This window comes from Polypterus senegalus, chromosome 15, assembly GCF_016835505.1.
Source record: "Polypterus senegalus isolate Bchr_013 chromosome 15, ASM1683550v1, whole genome shotgun sequence".
Lineage (NCBI taxonomy): Eukaryota > Metazoa > Chordata > Cladistia > Polypteriformes > Polypteridae > Polypterus > Polypterus senegalus.
In genome coordinates this window covers 72,248,519-72,262,357 of record NC_053168.1, presented here as the reverse complement: position 1 = coordinate 72,262,357, position 13,839 = coordinate 72,248,519, and the positions used below count along the sequence as shown (strand labels likewise).

Sequence of the window (13,839 nt, the reverse complement as noted above, 5' to 3'; positions counted from 1 at the left end):
ATGGCAAACATGTTAACATGTATTATATATACTGTATGTTGTCACACATGTGCACATGGGAGGCAGCTAAAGGGCTTGAGTAAGGGCAATTTACGAATCGGACCGGGATGTGGCAGAGTGCACTGACTCTTTTTCTCCCTTTCCTAAAGACCATTCATGGGAGATTCTACCTGACACTCTTGACGTCACTTCCAGGTCCGAGCCTAGAGTTGAAGACCCTCACGAGCCCGACCCCTTTGACCTCACTTCCTGTCTTCCCCTTTAAAAGCCTCCACCTTTTCCCTATTTCCTCATTCCTTTGATCCGTTAGTTTCTCTTGTCGCTTTTCAGGGGTAAGCATGGCCACCCTGCTCTCTGTTTGAACCAAAGAAATGCAGCAATCAGTGAGACACTTTTTATGGGCAGAAAGTGTACCATGGGCTAAAGTACTTGTCAATTCGTCTGAATCATGGTATAGTGTTGACGAATGTTGTCATCATTAGTGAAAGTGAATGAGTGGCCTGCTCCTTCTTCACACCAAGTAATGTCTTACCATTGTTAAACTTGTCAATTTATTTGTAAACACTCTGCCTTGGTGAAATACTGTCTCCATATTGTATAGAAAGTCCTTTATGGATTTTGGCTTTATATATACTCACACACACACACACACACACACATATCTATCTATCTATCTATCTATCTATCTATCTATCTATCTATCTATCTAAACTAGGGGGGCAACCCTAACTTCCAGTTGCGGCAAGTCTGCTGCATGCGTTGTGAAGAGGGGGGCTGAACGCACCCCAAGGAGACGTGGTCGCTCCTCCGAATCCCTCTCTTAAACGGTGATACAATAGGAAACAAATACAGTTTTTTTTTTATCTCCTCTTTGCTCGATCAGTTGCTGGCTTACTGCTGCTGTCGTGCCGCGTGATCTGCATCTCGCTCAGCACTTCGAACATTTAAAAGCCTGTACAGCAGTTGTCCTACTCTTTGTCTTTTATTTGTGGTAGTGGGCGTGGATAAATCTCATGGCACAAATTCTTGTCTCGTGGGATGTGAGTTCCTCATATGTCTTAGTGTATAATTCAAAAATGGAATAAGAATCTGAAAATCTAACAACATCACATTAAAGTTCGATAAATTCTGAAAGGAATAATACCAAACATATATATATATATATATATATATATATATATATATATATATATATATTTATGTAGGTTTTAAAATAAGCCAGACTTAAAGTGTGACAAAAAATGTGACATAAAATTGTTGTACTTTTAGGCTTAGGATTTTATATAAACACAGTATATAATATGAATCTAAGAACATTCTTACAGTTACTAGTGAATATAATAACATTGTTATCACCCTTTCTGTGTTACTGTAATATGTATAATAACTGCATTTTTTCTTTTCTAAACTCTATTTGCAATATTTTCTAAAATCTCCATTGAAAGGATCTATATATTTTCTGAAGTTGAATTTCAAGATTTATTTCAAAGCAAGCTTTCTTTGGGTGACCTATTTTGAAATACAACACATTAGCACAGAGAGAAAGTTCCAGTTTAAGTCCTACCATTACAGTAAACAGAAACACAGATTAAGTATGCTTATATAAAACAATTTCTGACCTTGCCTAGACCCCTGAGCACAGATTCATCCTATTACAATATCTCAGTGTGTCTAAAATAAATATTGCACTTTTCACTTTGTCAAAGTGCTGGGAACCTTCATACTCCATTTTCTAAAGCAATTTCATGAATAGTATATTGTCATGGAAGTCTACAATAGCAAAGTTTAAATTCATGGTCACGGCGGCATATAAATAAAAAGAGAGTAAGGTGTAAAAATATTTATTCTGCAGAATAAATTGCCATACTTCATGCAAGAGGCACAAAAAGATATTATCCAGCGTGTTGATCCAAAATTATATATTGATTTAAAATAGGAAAAGGAAATTGAAAAATATACCCAAGCATCCTGCTATTCTCACATGTTTAAAAATGTAAGTGAAAGTCATATTTTTCCAGTTCAGCTTTAACATGAAGTCCCTTATCTGGCAAGACTTAAAATTGGGTCTACTGAAAACACCACAATAGTGTTAACCTAGATTATAGTATACGGAAGTTTGGTTAAATGGCATTTACTTGATAAAAACTATCTATCAGTCAGTACATTTTTCTTTTATATTAGATTTTTGAGAACATACATTGTTACTAGCTGCTTTACTAAGAAATATTACAATATGGTTATAAAACACTAACTGGGCAATACAAAAGCAACTGAGAAAATAACAAAACAGTATACTAAATAAGGCCTTGGCTACATACAGAAGAGGAATTTAAACAAAGGTAATGTTGCACTCTAGGAAGGAAAATACGAAATTCTAACTTTCAGTCTATTGTTAAGATAAAAATCTGTCTGGTTTTGACTATCTTCTTAGTTCTGTGTTTTACTTTCTCATTTGTGAGATAATTATGATCATCAAAATTGAATAATGGTTGCCTTGCAATCCTGGATGGTGGAGCACAGGGGTGCTCAGCCGCAGAACCAATGTCAAAGGTATCATAGTGCCATGGGCAATTTGCATAATGTTATTCACCAATTACAACTAAAACACAATTTTTCAGATATAAAATCCTACCCAATTTGCATGCAACATTTATGAATAAGCACACAGCAAAGCTATATTTTAGAGCTTAATATTTACAGGGAGGGCCAGCACTTCTCCTTCTAGCAATCAAAAGAAGAATCTGGAAAGGCAAACTGCTTAATGCTTTTTAATCAGAATCTCATTAGTCCTACAGATTTCAGTCTTTTTGTGTGGAAATTCAAAGGGTGTTATGCTTTGTGGACTCACTAAAAGCAACTCTGATGTAAGCACTGCATGAGCTTAAACACTTTGAGTGAAGAGATTATTATGAATACAGTAAATGCTGTGTATGTTTGCCTTGTGTTAAATTAAATCACTTATATATAGCACCATTTTACTTACTTTATTTTTCGATTTTGCTTTTATTAGCTAAATTGAAGTTGCTGCCCCATGGTTGGTTCTCACTTCTCTGTGTGTCTTCTAAAGCCTGGCAAGATGTTTATTTAAATGTTTGTACCAGGGCTTTGATTATGAACAACTTAAAAAGCAGCACTTAGTTTTTGTCAGGGAGGCATGAAAGTTCAGTGAGTAGCGCTTCTGTCACACCGGAATTGCATCCTAGTTGAGTTTATAGCTGGGCGGCTCCGTCTGTAAAGTCTGCATGACCTCCTGATGTTTAGCTGGCCTTTCTTCTGTTTTCTCGCTCTTTCCAAAGACATGCTGTTAGTTTAAAGGGTGGTTCTACGCTGGTCCAGTGTCAAAGCATGTGGGATTCTGCCCTGAAACCCACTGGCATCTCATCAAGGACTAACTGCTATTGCTGCCAAGATAGGCTTGGGCTCCTCATGGTCCAGTACTGCAGAATATGGTTGGATGGGTGGTTTTCAACTGTAATATACTGTTTCAATTCAACTTGAATGCGGACTGCATATGTAAATAAAATGTTCTGCAGCCCATGCAGTAATAATAATTTAATACCAGAGTTGGGAAACATTACTTTTAAAAGTAACTAAGTTACATTATTTATTACTTATAAAAAAGTAACTAAATATGTAATGAAATTACTTATTATAAAATGTAATGCACTAAAAACAGTGCATTATATATGCATTACTTTTTCTTCATTTGTTTGCATTGTAATGAATGGCTGGCAGCTCAACCCAGCTGGGATACCCAAAAAGTGGAAAGATGGGGGAAGGCAGCTACTTTGGGACACTGCCTCCCCCAGGACGCTAGAGGGCAGCTTCCCTGGACTGTAACAGTACCCCGGTTTTCCGCAAGGCACCATGGAACATGGAGTTCGTTTGTACAGGCCTGCTGGGTACCGCTGGGTGAAATGCTCGCCTAGAAGGTCACGGGAACGGATGCCCAGAAGTACTTCCTGACTGATTAAAGTACTTGAATTCTCCGTCTGACCCAGAAGTATTGGCAGGTCACATTGGCGGAAGAGCAGAAGCATTTCCAGGTCAAGAACTATATAAAGGACTGCTGAACACCCAGCAGGTGAGCAAGAGTCAGGAGGTTGTAGACAACGCTTGCTTGGAGGTGTGGAGGAGATAAAAAGAAGAGAAATAATGACTATTATTGCATTAATTGCTTGCTTATTTGTGGCTGTGGTGCTTAGGGGCACAGAAAAAAGAATTAAATTACTTCTTGGTGCTTTTACTTGGTGTCCTGAGTGTCTGTCTGTTGAGTTTAAGGGGGCAACAATGCCACCTTGCATTTACAGCATATTTCCTTGGACAGTATTTCTAATTGAACACTAAGCCAATACTGTATATAAATTTTCACAAAATTGACCACAAACACAGCCAAATTTGAAAAGTTTCTTGTGTTTTATAAATACGTTTAGTTGTTCATGTGCAGCAAAGTAAATAACATCCATCCCTTTTTTCCAACCCAAAAGTGAGCCCCCAAAGATTATGGTATGAACACTGGCCACTGCACTACAAGATCACACTGTTTCAAAATATCTATAGCAAATAACTGGATTAAAACTAAACTGATAAACTTGGTTGTATGGAATGTTATTTTCTTCAATAATAAAAATTTTTAAATAAATAAAACTAAAATGATAATATGTTCATGAGTTTCATGAGTTGGATTGCACACAGCACACTCTTTAGTGAATAGCTTTGTGAATGAGACCTGCACAGGATTGGTGTCTGTCGCCCTAGGGGTGCCTCTTGAACCTGCCACCATCTGTAATGTGACCAGGATGAACTTGGCAGATGAGGACACACACACATAGCAAGGGGTAGGTGAAATAGTGCCAGTGCTTTTATTAAAACAATCAAAAACAAATAGTGTCCAAAACAGTGCAGTTTTTAAAAGTCCATAAATAAATAATCCAGTAAAAATGAGTGTCTCTGTAGAGGTTAAAAAGTTCAATAAATAGAGAATTCATTATAAGTGAGGTGAAAACAGGCAGGAAACTGTCCTTTACAATTTTCAGCTCTGGTGCCTTCCTTTCAAAACTAACATCTCTCTGTCTTACCCTGATCGAGGCTCACAGCATGGGGAGACGTTCATCCAAGAAGCACAGACAAACTTACATCTCAGCCCATGTCCCTACCACCAGTCCCACAGCATTCAGCAGGGAGCCATTCTCTTCTTGCATCACTGCTGATATCTGGTTCCTCCTGGCAAGAGTACGCTGTCCACCCACCACTTCAAATTTGTTGAGAGCACCCCTGAGCATAATGGCCACTCCTGCTACAAGGTCACTGAACAAGATAGACCCCTCAGCCCCCTCCTGAGCACCGACCACACGCTACTTCCTGGTGCTCCCCTTCCTATTCTCCTGCTTCCTCCCATCTTGCACCAGCTCTGGCTTACTCTGGCTTGTTTCCCTCAGTTTCTGTTTTTAACCTCTGCACGTTTCCTTCCTTTGTGTTCTTTGGTTCCTCTCTTTTTTCTGTCCCCTCTCTGTCCCGTGCCAGCTCCTTTTATTCTAACGCACTTAACAGGGCACAGGTGTGAACGTGCTGCACTCTCTGAGGAATGAATGAGGCACCTGACTGACACTTGCACTTGCACATGAATTGACAATCAGCCAGGCACCCCCCAGCCATCCTCGGAGCAAAGCGTATTCATGCTTCCACCCGATAGAAGACTGCACATTCAGGGCACGATTATTAAAAATCGGCCAACTTTTTCTGAGCTGCGGATCTGTTATACCACACTGTAGCACATTTGCTTTTTGCCTTACACTCATAATGATCACTGGATCCTTGTGACCCTAAACAGGGGTAAATTCAATTTACCGCTAACCACATGCAGGATTAAATGTATAATTATAACTTTTATTAAGTCCCTTTCACTTGATTGCATTCTACGCGTGTGCTTAACCTTTTCCTCAAAAGCTGATACCAGATGGCTGGAGCACATGCTTGCACAATGTTACACCAACAGTAGTATGCAATGACTTAAAAAGGTAGTACTTCTGCAAAATATCACAATTTTACTTTATTTTTATTATTATTATTATTTTTAGAGTGACCGGAATAAGCTCCCATAGTAACGCAGATGTGTTTTTTTAGGTAACACAGATATTTGTACTTCAATAAAATAAGTATTGGATTAGGTTAATCATTACTTCAAAATGTAATCTCAATACATAATGCACATTACTTTTAACACGTTGCCCCCAACACTGTTTAAAACCTATGGTATGGTTTCACATTGTTAAGCACTGCTACCTAGATTCAAACTTTACGCCCAGTCATTATCTGTGTGGGGTTTACAGTATGCAGGCTTCCCCTGACTACATGGGATTTCCTCCCACATTCCCGAAGTTGTGATGGTTAGAGTTAATTGGTGATTCCAAATTGCTCCTGTGTGAGTGAGAGTGATGGATATTTGTGGGAGTGGGCCCTGTGAAGGACTGGCACCCAGTCCAGGGCTGTTCCCTGCCTTGTTTGCAGAGCTGAACCTCACTTCTTTACTTTTGATTATGCAGGCTTGACAATGTTAATATTATTTTAAATTTTCTGAAATACTTTACCATAAGGAACAGTTCCTGAAGGACAGGGTAAAGTAGCATGTATACAATATATGGAGATTTAACAGTGTATTATCACTGTAACATGTATGTTCACTTTGTTTAACACCAAAAATGGGAAAAATGAGCAGGTTAATTTATTTATTCTTGGTGAACAAAATATATTTGCACATGGTCTTGTCGTACGCTCACATTTACTTGAACTTATAAATAATGTTGCAGTGGATGGCTTGTTATTGTCAGAATAAGTATATTGCTATTTTTTCTTTATTAATGCAGAATACTTCAGATAAATTCCAGTCTACCAATAAACATACGTTCCATTTATTCTGTAATGTATATTTTTACTGTTTGCAAATTGTGTAAGGAGCATAAGCATAGTAGCATTATAATAACAGTTATACAAAATCAAATGGAAATGATATATAGTAGGACCATGAGGTAAAATTATTTTCTTTTTATCATTTTGATTCATCTGCTTATTTTTGTTCACCTTTTCTCGCCATCAATATTCTGTACAATTTTAATTTATAAGAAGCATTTTTTTCTGGTCATCATAGTGCTCCTCAAATACTATAAAGCCTCTAGATCAACTAAACGCTTGGGAGTTCTTAGCATGGTTGCTCAATGGTGAAGTTATTTTCATATATCTTACATTTTTTATAAACTTCCCCTGGGATTTTATCCTTACAATAAATTGCTTATTGGTTCACCCCTAGGGCCTGTCATATTCATAGCTGGTGTCATTTACTCTGCCATTGTATTCTCTAGGGAAGGGCATGCATGTAATATATTGCATAATTATTGGTAACCATGCTGTAGGTTGGATGAGGATTGCATTTCTCTGATGTATTCCCCAATCATGTCAATGACATTTGTAAATAATTGCAAAGATTCTTATGATATTAGCACTATTGTTTCTAAAGATGTCTCTGAAGATCCACCATACATCTTCCAGCATGTCTTGCTCTTTGTTCAAATGCAAGGCACAATGCAATTCTTCCAAAGAAAACAAAACTACATGACTTTGAATGAGTTTTGGAAAATGTTCTGGTACTTGGCACTACCATATGCAAAACAGTTGCTTTACTGTGATAACGGCATAATAGTAAGGATTTTTGTTGAGAACAATGAGTCTCCTATGAAAGAAAACTCAATAAATTTGCACTTGAATGGTAACCTTTCTGAAAACCAAATAATAGACATTTGTGACAAATCTGTTTTTTGTTTTCTGATTTTCAGTTTATTTAATGTTTTAACTGTTTTTTTTTTGTTGTTGTTGTTTTTGTGATTGCTCATAATTTTTTTCAGAATGATGATATCAAGAATTAAGAATTTTGTTTTCATGGGTGCTTCCACTCTGAACTTGGGAGCAGCCAAATTGTTTACTGTTCCTTTGCTTATCGTCAATCACGTGATGTATTTTGTCATTATCATAACAGCAAAGCAGTCTTGAAGTTTTATTTAAGTCAGGAGATATGAATTATTACAATTTGACAAAGAAGACAATCGGGCAGCACAGTGCCGCAGTGGTAGCACGGCTGCCTCACAGTGAGGAGACCTGGGTTTGCTTCCCGGGTCCTCCCTGCATGGAGTTTGCATGTTCTCCCCGTCTCTGCATGTGTTTCCTTCGGGTGCTCCAGTTTCCTCTCACAGTCCAAAGACATGCAGGTTAGGTGCATTGGCGATCCTAAATTGTCCCTAGTATGTGTGTGTGCGTGTGCCCTAAAATGGGGTGGCGCCCTGCCCGGGGATTTGTTCCTGCCTTGCGCCCTGTGTTGGCTGGGATTGGCTTCAGCAGACCCCCATAACCCTGTGTTAGGATATAGCAGGTTGGATAATGACTGACTAACAAAAAGACAATCTTTGTGGGAAAAAGCCAGAAATTAGAGTCAAAATACAATACTTATTATTTTGAACATTAGAACAATCAGAATGAGAACAGGCCATTCAGGCCAACTTAGCTTGACAGTCCTATCCACTTATAGTGCATCCGGAAAGTATTCACATTGCATCACTTTTTCCACATTTTGTTATGTTACAGCCTTATTCCAAAATGGATTAAATTCATTTTTTTCCTCAGAATTCTACACACAACACCCCATAATGACAATGTGAAAAAAGTTTACTTGAGGTTTTTGCAAATTTATTAAAAATAAAAAACTGAGAAATCACATGTACATAACTATTCACAGCCTTTGCTCAATACTTTGTCGATGCACCTTTGGCAGCAATTACAGCCTGAAGTCTTTTTGAATATGATGCCACAAGCTTGGCACACCTATCCTTGGCCAGTTTTGCCCATTCCTCTTGGCAGCACCTCTCAAGCTCCATTAGGTTGGATGGGAAGCGTCGGTGCACAGCCGTTTTAAGATCTCTCCAGAGATGTTCAATCAGATTCAAGTCTGGGCTCTGGCTGGGCCACTCAAGGACATTCACAGAGTTGTCCTGAAGCCACTCCTTTGATATCTTGGCTGTGTGCTTAGGGTCGTTGTCCTGCTGAAAGATGAACCATCGCCCCAGTCTGAGGTCAAGAGCGCTCTGGAACAGGTTTTCATCAAGGATGTCTCTGTACATTGCTGCAGTCATCTTTCCCTTTATCCTGACTAGTCTCCCAGTTCCTGCTACTGAAAAACATCCCCACAGCATGATGCTGCCACCACCATGCTTCACTGTAGGGATGGTATTGGCCTGGTGATGGGCGGTGCCTGGTTTCCTCCAAACGTGACGTCTGACATTCACACCAAAGAGTTCAATCTTTGTCTCATCAGACCAGAGAATTTTGGTTCTCATGGTCTTAGAATCCTTCAGGTGCCTTTTGGCAAACTCCAGGCGGGCTGCCATGTGCCTTTTACTAAGGAGTGGCTTCCATCTGGCCACTCTACCATACAGGCCTGATTGGTGGATTGCTGCAGAGATGGTTGTCCTTCTGGAAGGTTCTCCTCTCTCCTCAGAGGACCTCTGGAGCTCTGACAGAGTGACCATCGGGTTCTTGGTCACCTCCCTGACTAAGGCCCTTCTCACCCGATCGCTCAGTTTAGATGGCTCTAGGAAGAGTCCTGGTGGTTTTGAACTTCTTCCACTTACGGATGATGGAGGCCACTGTGGTCATTGGGACCTTCAAAACAGCAGAAATTTTTCTGTAACCTTCCCCAGATTTGTGCCTCGAGGCAATCCTGTCTCGAAGGTCTACCGACAATTCCTTTGACTTCATGCTTGGTTTGTGCTCTGACATGAACTGTCAACTGTGGTACCTTATATAGACAGGTGTGTGCCTTTCCAAATCATGTCCAATCAACTGAAATTACCACAGATGGACTCCAATTAAGCTGAGAAACATTTTAAGGATGATCGGGGAAACAGGATGCAACTGATCTCATGGATCTTCATGGAAAAGGATGTGAATACTTATGTACATGTGCTTTCTCAATTTTTTTATTTTAATAAATTTGCAAAAATCTCAAGTAAACTTTTTTCACGTTGTCATTATGGGGTGTTGTGTGTAGAATTCTGAGGAAAAAATGAATTTAATCCATTTTGGAATAAGGCTGTAACATAACAAAATGTGGAAAAAGTGATGCGCTGTGAATACTTTCTGGATGCACTGTAATTCTTCCAAAATAACATGTCAAGTTTTGAAAGTTCCTAAAGTCTTACTGTCTACTATTCTACTTGGTAGCTTATTCCAAGTGTCTATGGTTGTTCATGTGAAGAAAAAACTTACTAATGTTTGTGCGAAATTTACCCTTAACTAGTTTTCTACTGTGTTCCCGTGTTTTTGATGAACTCATTTTAAAATAACAGTCTCGATCCACTGTACTAATTCCCTTCATAATTTTAAACACTTCAATCATGTCACCTCTTAATCTTCGTTTGTTTAAACTGAAAAGGCTCGGCTCTTTAAATGTTCCTTCATAATTCATCCTCTGTAGCCCTGGCATCAGCCTAGTCGCTCTTCTCTGGACCCTTTCTAGCACTGCTATGTCCTTTTTGTAGCCTGAAGAGCAGAACTGCACACCGTATTCCAGTTGAGGCCTCACCAGTGCATTATAAAGCTTGAACATAACCTCCTTGGACTGTAGTAAAAAGGTCAGAAGCCAGTTGAAAGCATGTAAGCAAGGCTGAAACAAAAGACATAAACCGAGTCTGAGGCAAAATTAATTTTTAACCAGAGGGTCAGAACTTGTAACTTTTTAGCACACGCTAAGATGTGAGTGAGAATCTGCAAACTTGGACAGCCTGGAAATGCATAACACTGACATTTATCCAGTCTCTTTAATAATGTCACATGCTGCACATGTTGACCAGTCAACAGCAGCACAAACTGGCAGAACCCATAAAATAATCAATATGGGGTCAGAAAAAAATGCATTTGATTTTTAACCTTGACAAAAACGAATTTAAGCAAAAAAAATAAATGTGACCAATGAAGTCATTGACTTCTAAAGACCCACAAAGCTATCTGAATAAAACACTATATGAATGTAAAGAATTATTATAATTATTTTTACTAAAATATTTAAATAAATACACGAAACACATTTTTGTGTCTTAATCTTGTTTGAAAGCTGTCACTTAAAGTATCAAGAATATTTAGGAACACTGTTATTTATGATATTGACAAAACAATCAGGTATTTTCTTAAAATTGAACATATTTTCCTATGGTATTACAGTATTTCTTTAAGTCTCTTATTTAAAAATTAGAACATTTTATTACATGAAACTACTAAATATTATCTTAATGTATCCACACATCCATTTTTACCAAACCCCAGATGTATATATTCAATAATACCAGAAAAAGCAAAAAAAAAAAAAAACACTTAAGCAATCATTTTTCTAATTTGGGTGGAAAATCTTAAGACAGCAGGAGAACATTTTAACTTCACACAGCCACAAAGGTTCCTGAATGAGATCTGAACCCGGGACTGTGCCTAGTACAGTGCCTCTTTGGTATAAATACCGCAAAGTCAATGCCACATATTAATGATAAACCATTTTCATGACAAAAGCTGATATATTAAGAAAGCACCTCTGGACATACTCTTTGTTAACATCACACTAGCATGTGTCTTGATATATTGGTTTGCATTGTTTAAGCACAGATTTCAGTCATTCATCTTCATCTTCAGCCTATTTCATTTCAACGCAGAACAAATTCTCCCTAAGGTTTCGTATAATTTTCTCTCTTCAGCACCGAGCTTCCACACGTCCTCATTCCATTTTTCCATTTTCTGTGTGGACTCTTTATTACTGTCTCCTTTTCTCTTGGGATCCAGTTCTGACATACCTTCATCCAGTAATAATCCATTCTTCTTGCTGCAGCATGTGTTCAGGCAACTGCCGTTTTTGATACTTCACTTCCACAATCATATCAGAGGAGCTTGTTTACCCTGTTATCAGGTCATGGATTTTTATTCTGTCAGAGTGCTTTTTCCATTATCTGCTTCTTTTTCGTTTGTGCTGCTTTGAGTTACTGGGTGATTTGTGACTTTAAAGTTTGGATTACACTTCTCTAAGACAATATAAGTCAAAAATATTTTACTTCATGTAATAGCTTAAGTAATAAAAAAGCATGATAATCATATGCAACTATGGCTTTAATGGCAATCTGTTTATATTATTTTGGAACATTAAGGCAAAAAATGCAGAAAATCATTGTTTTTTGAAACTCAGCATTTTGGATAACATTGCGATATATAAGGAGCTTTTCTGAACAACAAATCATTTTAAATACTGTATGTTATTGGTTACACACTTTAGCTTTACTATTTAATATGAATTTAATTTGGACCATTCATGTTTTCATATTGAAGCCAACAAGTTTACATACTTCTTCAATACTGAGGTGTGCTAATTTGTGACTGCCTATTTTTCCTTCTCGTTATACCAATGGTAAAAAATGAGAATATGAGCATTACACTTGTATGATTTGACATGCAACTGAAATGAAACTGGGTTTTAAATTGCCATGGAAAGTCACAGATCAAAATGCAGTTACTGTATATACTATAAGTCGGGGCTTGATTTTACCATATAATTTCCAATATTTTATATTGTCGGTCGTAAAAGTCAAATGTGGAAAACTCACGCTATTGCTCCAAGAGATTATAATATGCTAACGCCCACCTGAGAGAGTAACCATGGAGCATAGTGCCTTTATTTTCCTATGTATTGTGCCTATGTGACCACACAGTAATATCCAAACTATTCTGAAGCAATGTTTGCACTGTTTTGTGTTTTTTATATCTCACACCCTCATACACCTTTATAATAAGAGCATCCCTTATCTACGATGGAGCATTCGATCAGAAGAAAATATGAAGTTGGTTTTAAATTAAAAGTCATTGAAGTGGCAAAAGAAACTGGTAACTGCGCTGCTGCAGCAAAATTCGATGTGTCTGAGAAACTGATGCCAGATTGGAGAAGGCAAGAAAATGTAGAAAAAAACATTTAAGTGTCGCATTTTTGAATGGCCGTATAAGTCGGGGTCTGATTTCATGATTGACTAATATGGTAGTCGCTGCATCCTGCCTGTGTTGCATGCTATAGTTTATCTGGAATATTTTGCAAAACAACAAAATTACAGTGTGACTTGATGGTTTTATAATTTACCTGATTGCTGAAAATCTAAGCAATTATACTGATAAACATTACAAAAACAGTGCCTACTCATTTAAAAGGCACTAACTTTTGCCCGCGTGCATTGGGAATCCGCTCAATGAAGAGAGGCATCGGTTCTTCTGCAAGGCTCTACTGCATTGTTAACTTATCACCATATCAAGTAAAGTGAATCCATCCATGAATATTAGAGAATCACATGATGGCATCTTATATTTGTTATTTCATTCTTTTGGTCAATGTAATGAACTAGAAATGCTCAGAAAGGAAGAGAAATGAATTGTGTTAATGACTGCAAAAATAATGTTCTTTCTGCTGTTGTTTCACTTTGTTGCTGTGTATTTGTAATACCAAACATTTTGTGTTAGAATTGGCTGTCTGAACTGGTTGCTTAAAAAGAAAGAAGCAGCTTTCTGACATAAGCATATAGACAAAGTGAAAAGTGTAAAGAGGTTGAAAGCATTCTGAGATTTCCTAGTAACTGGTTGCCTAAGAGAGTTTCGCTGTAACCCCACCACCACCGCTAAATGTGAAGCTGCTGTTCCTAACATAAAGAATGAAAAGCTGTCACGTCGATAATCTATCTATGATGTCACCATGGACGTAATTGTATGAACTCTAAACATTGGAGA

At 37.9% G+C, this 13,839-nt stretch overlaps 1 protein-coding gene across 4 annotated transcripts in view; it reads right to left on the bottom strand.

Moving 5' to 3' along the window:
- cdk14 (cyclin-dependent kinase 14) overlaps nt 1-13,839 on the bottom strand; it is an 891,964-nt gene that overhangs the window by 375,753 nt on the left and 502,372 nt on the right. The gene's annotated exons all lie outside the window — the stretch shown is intronic.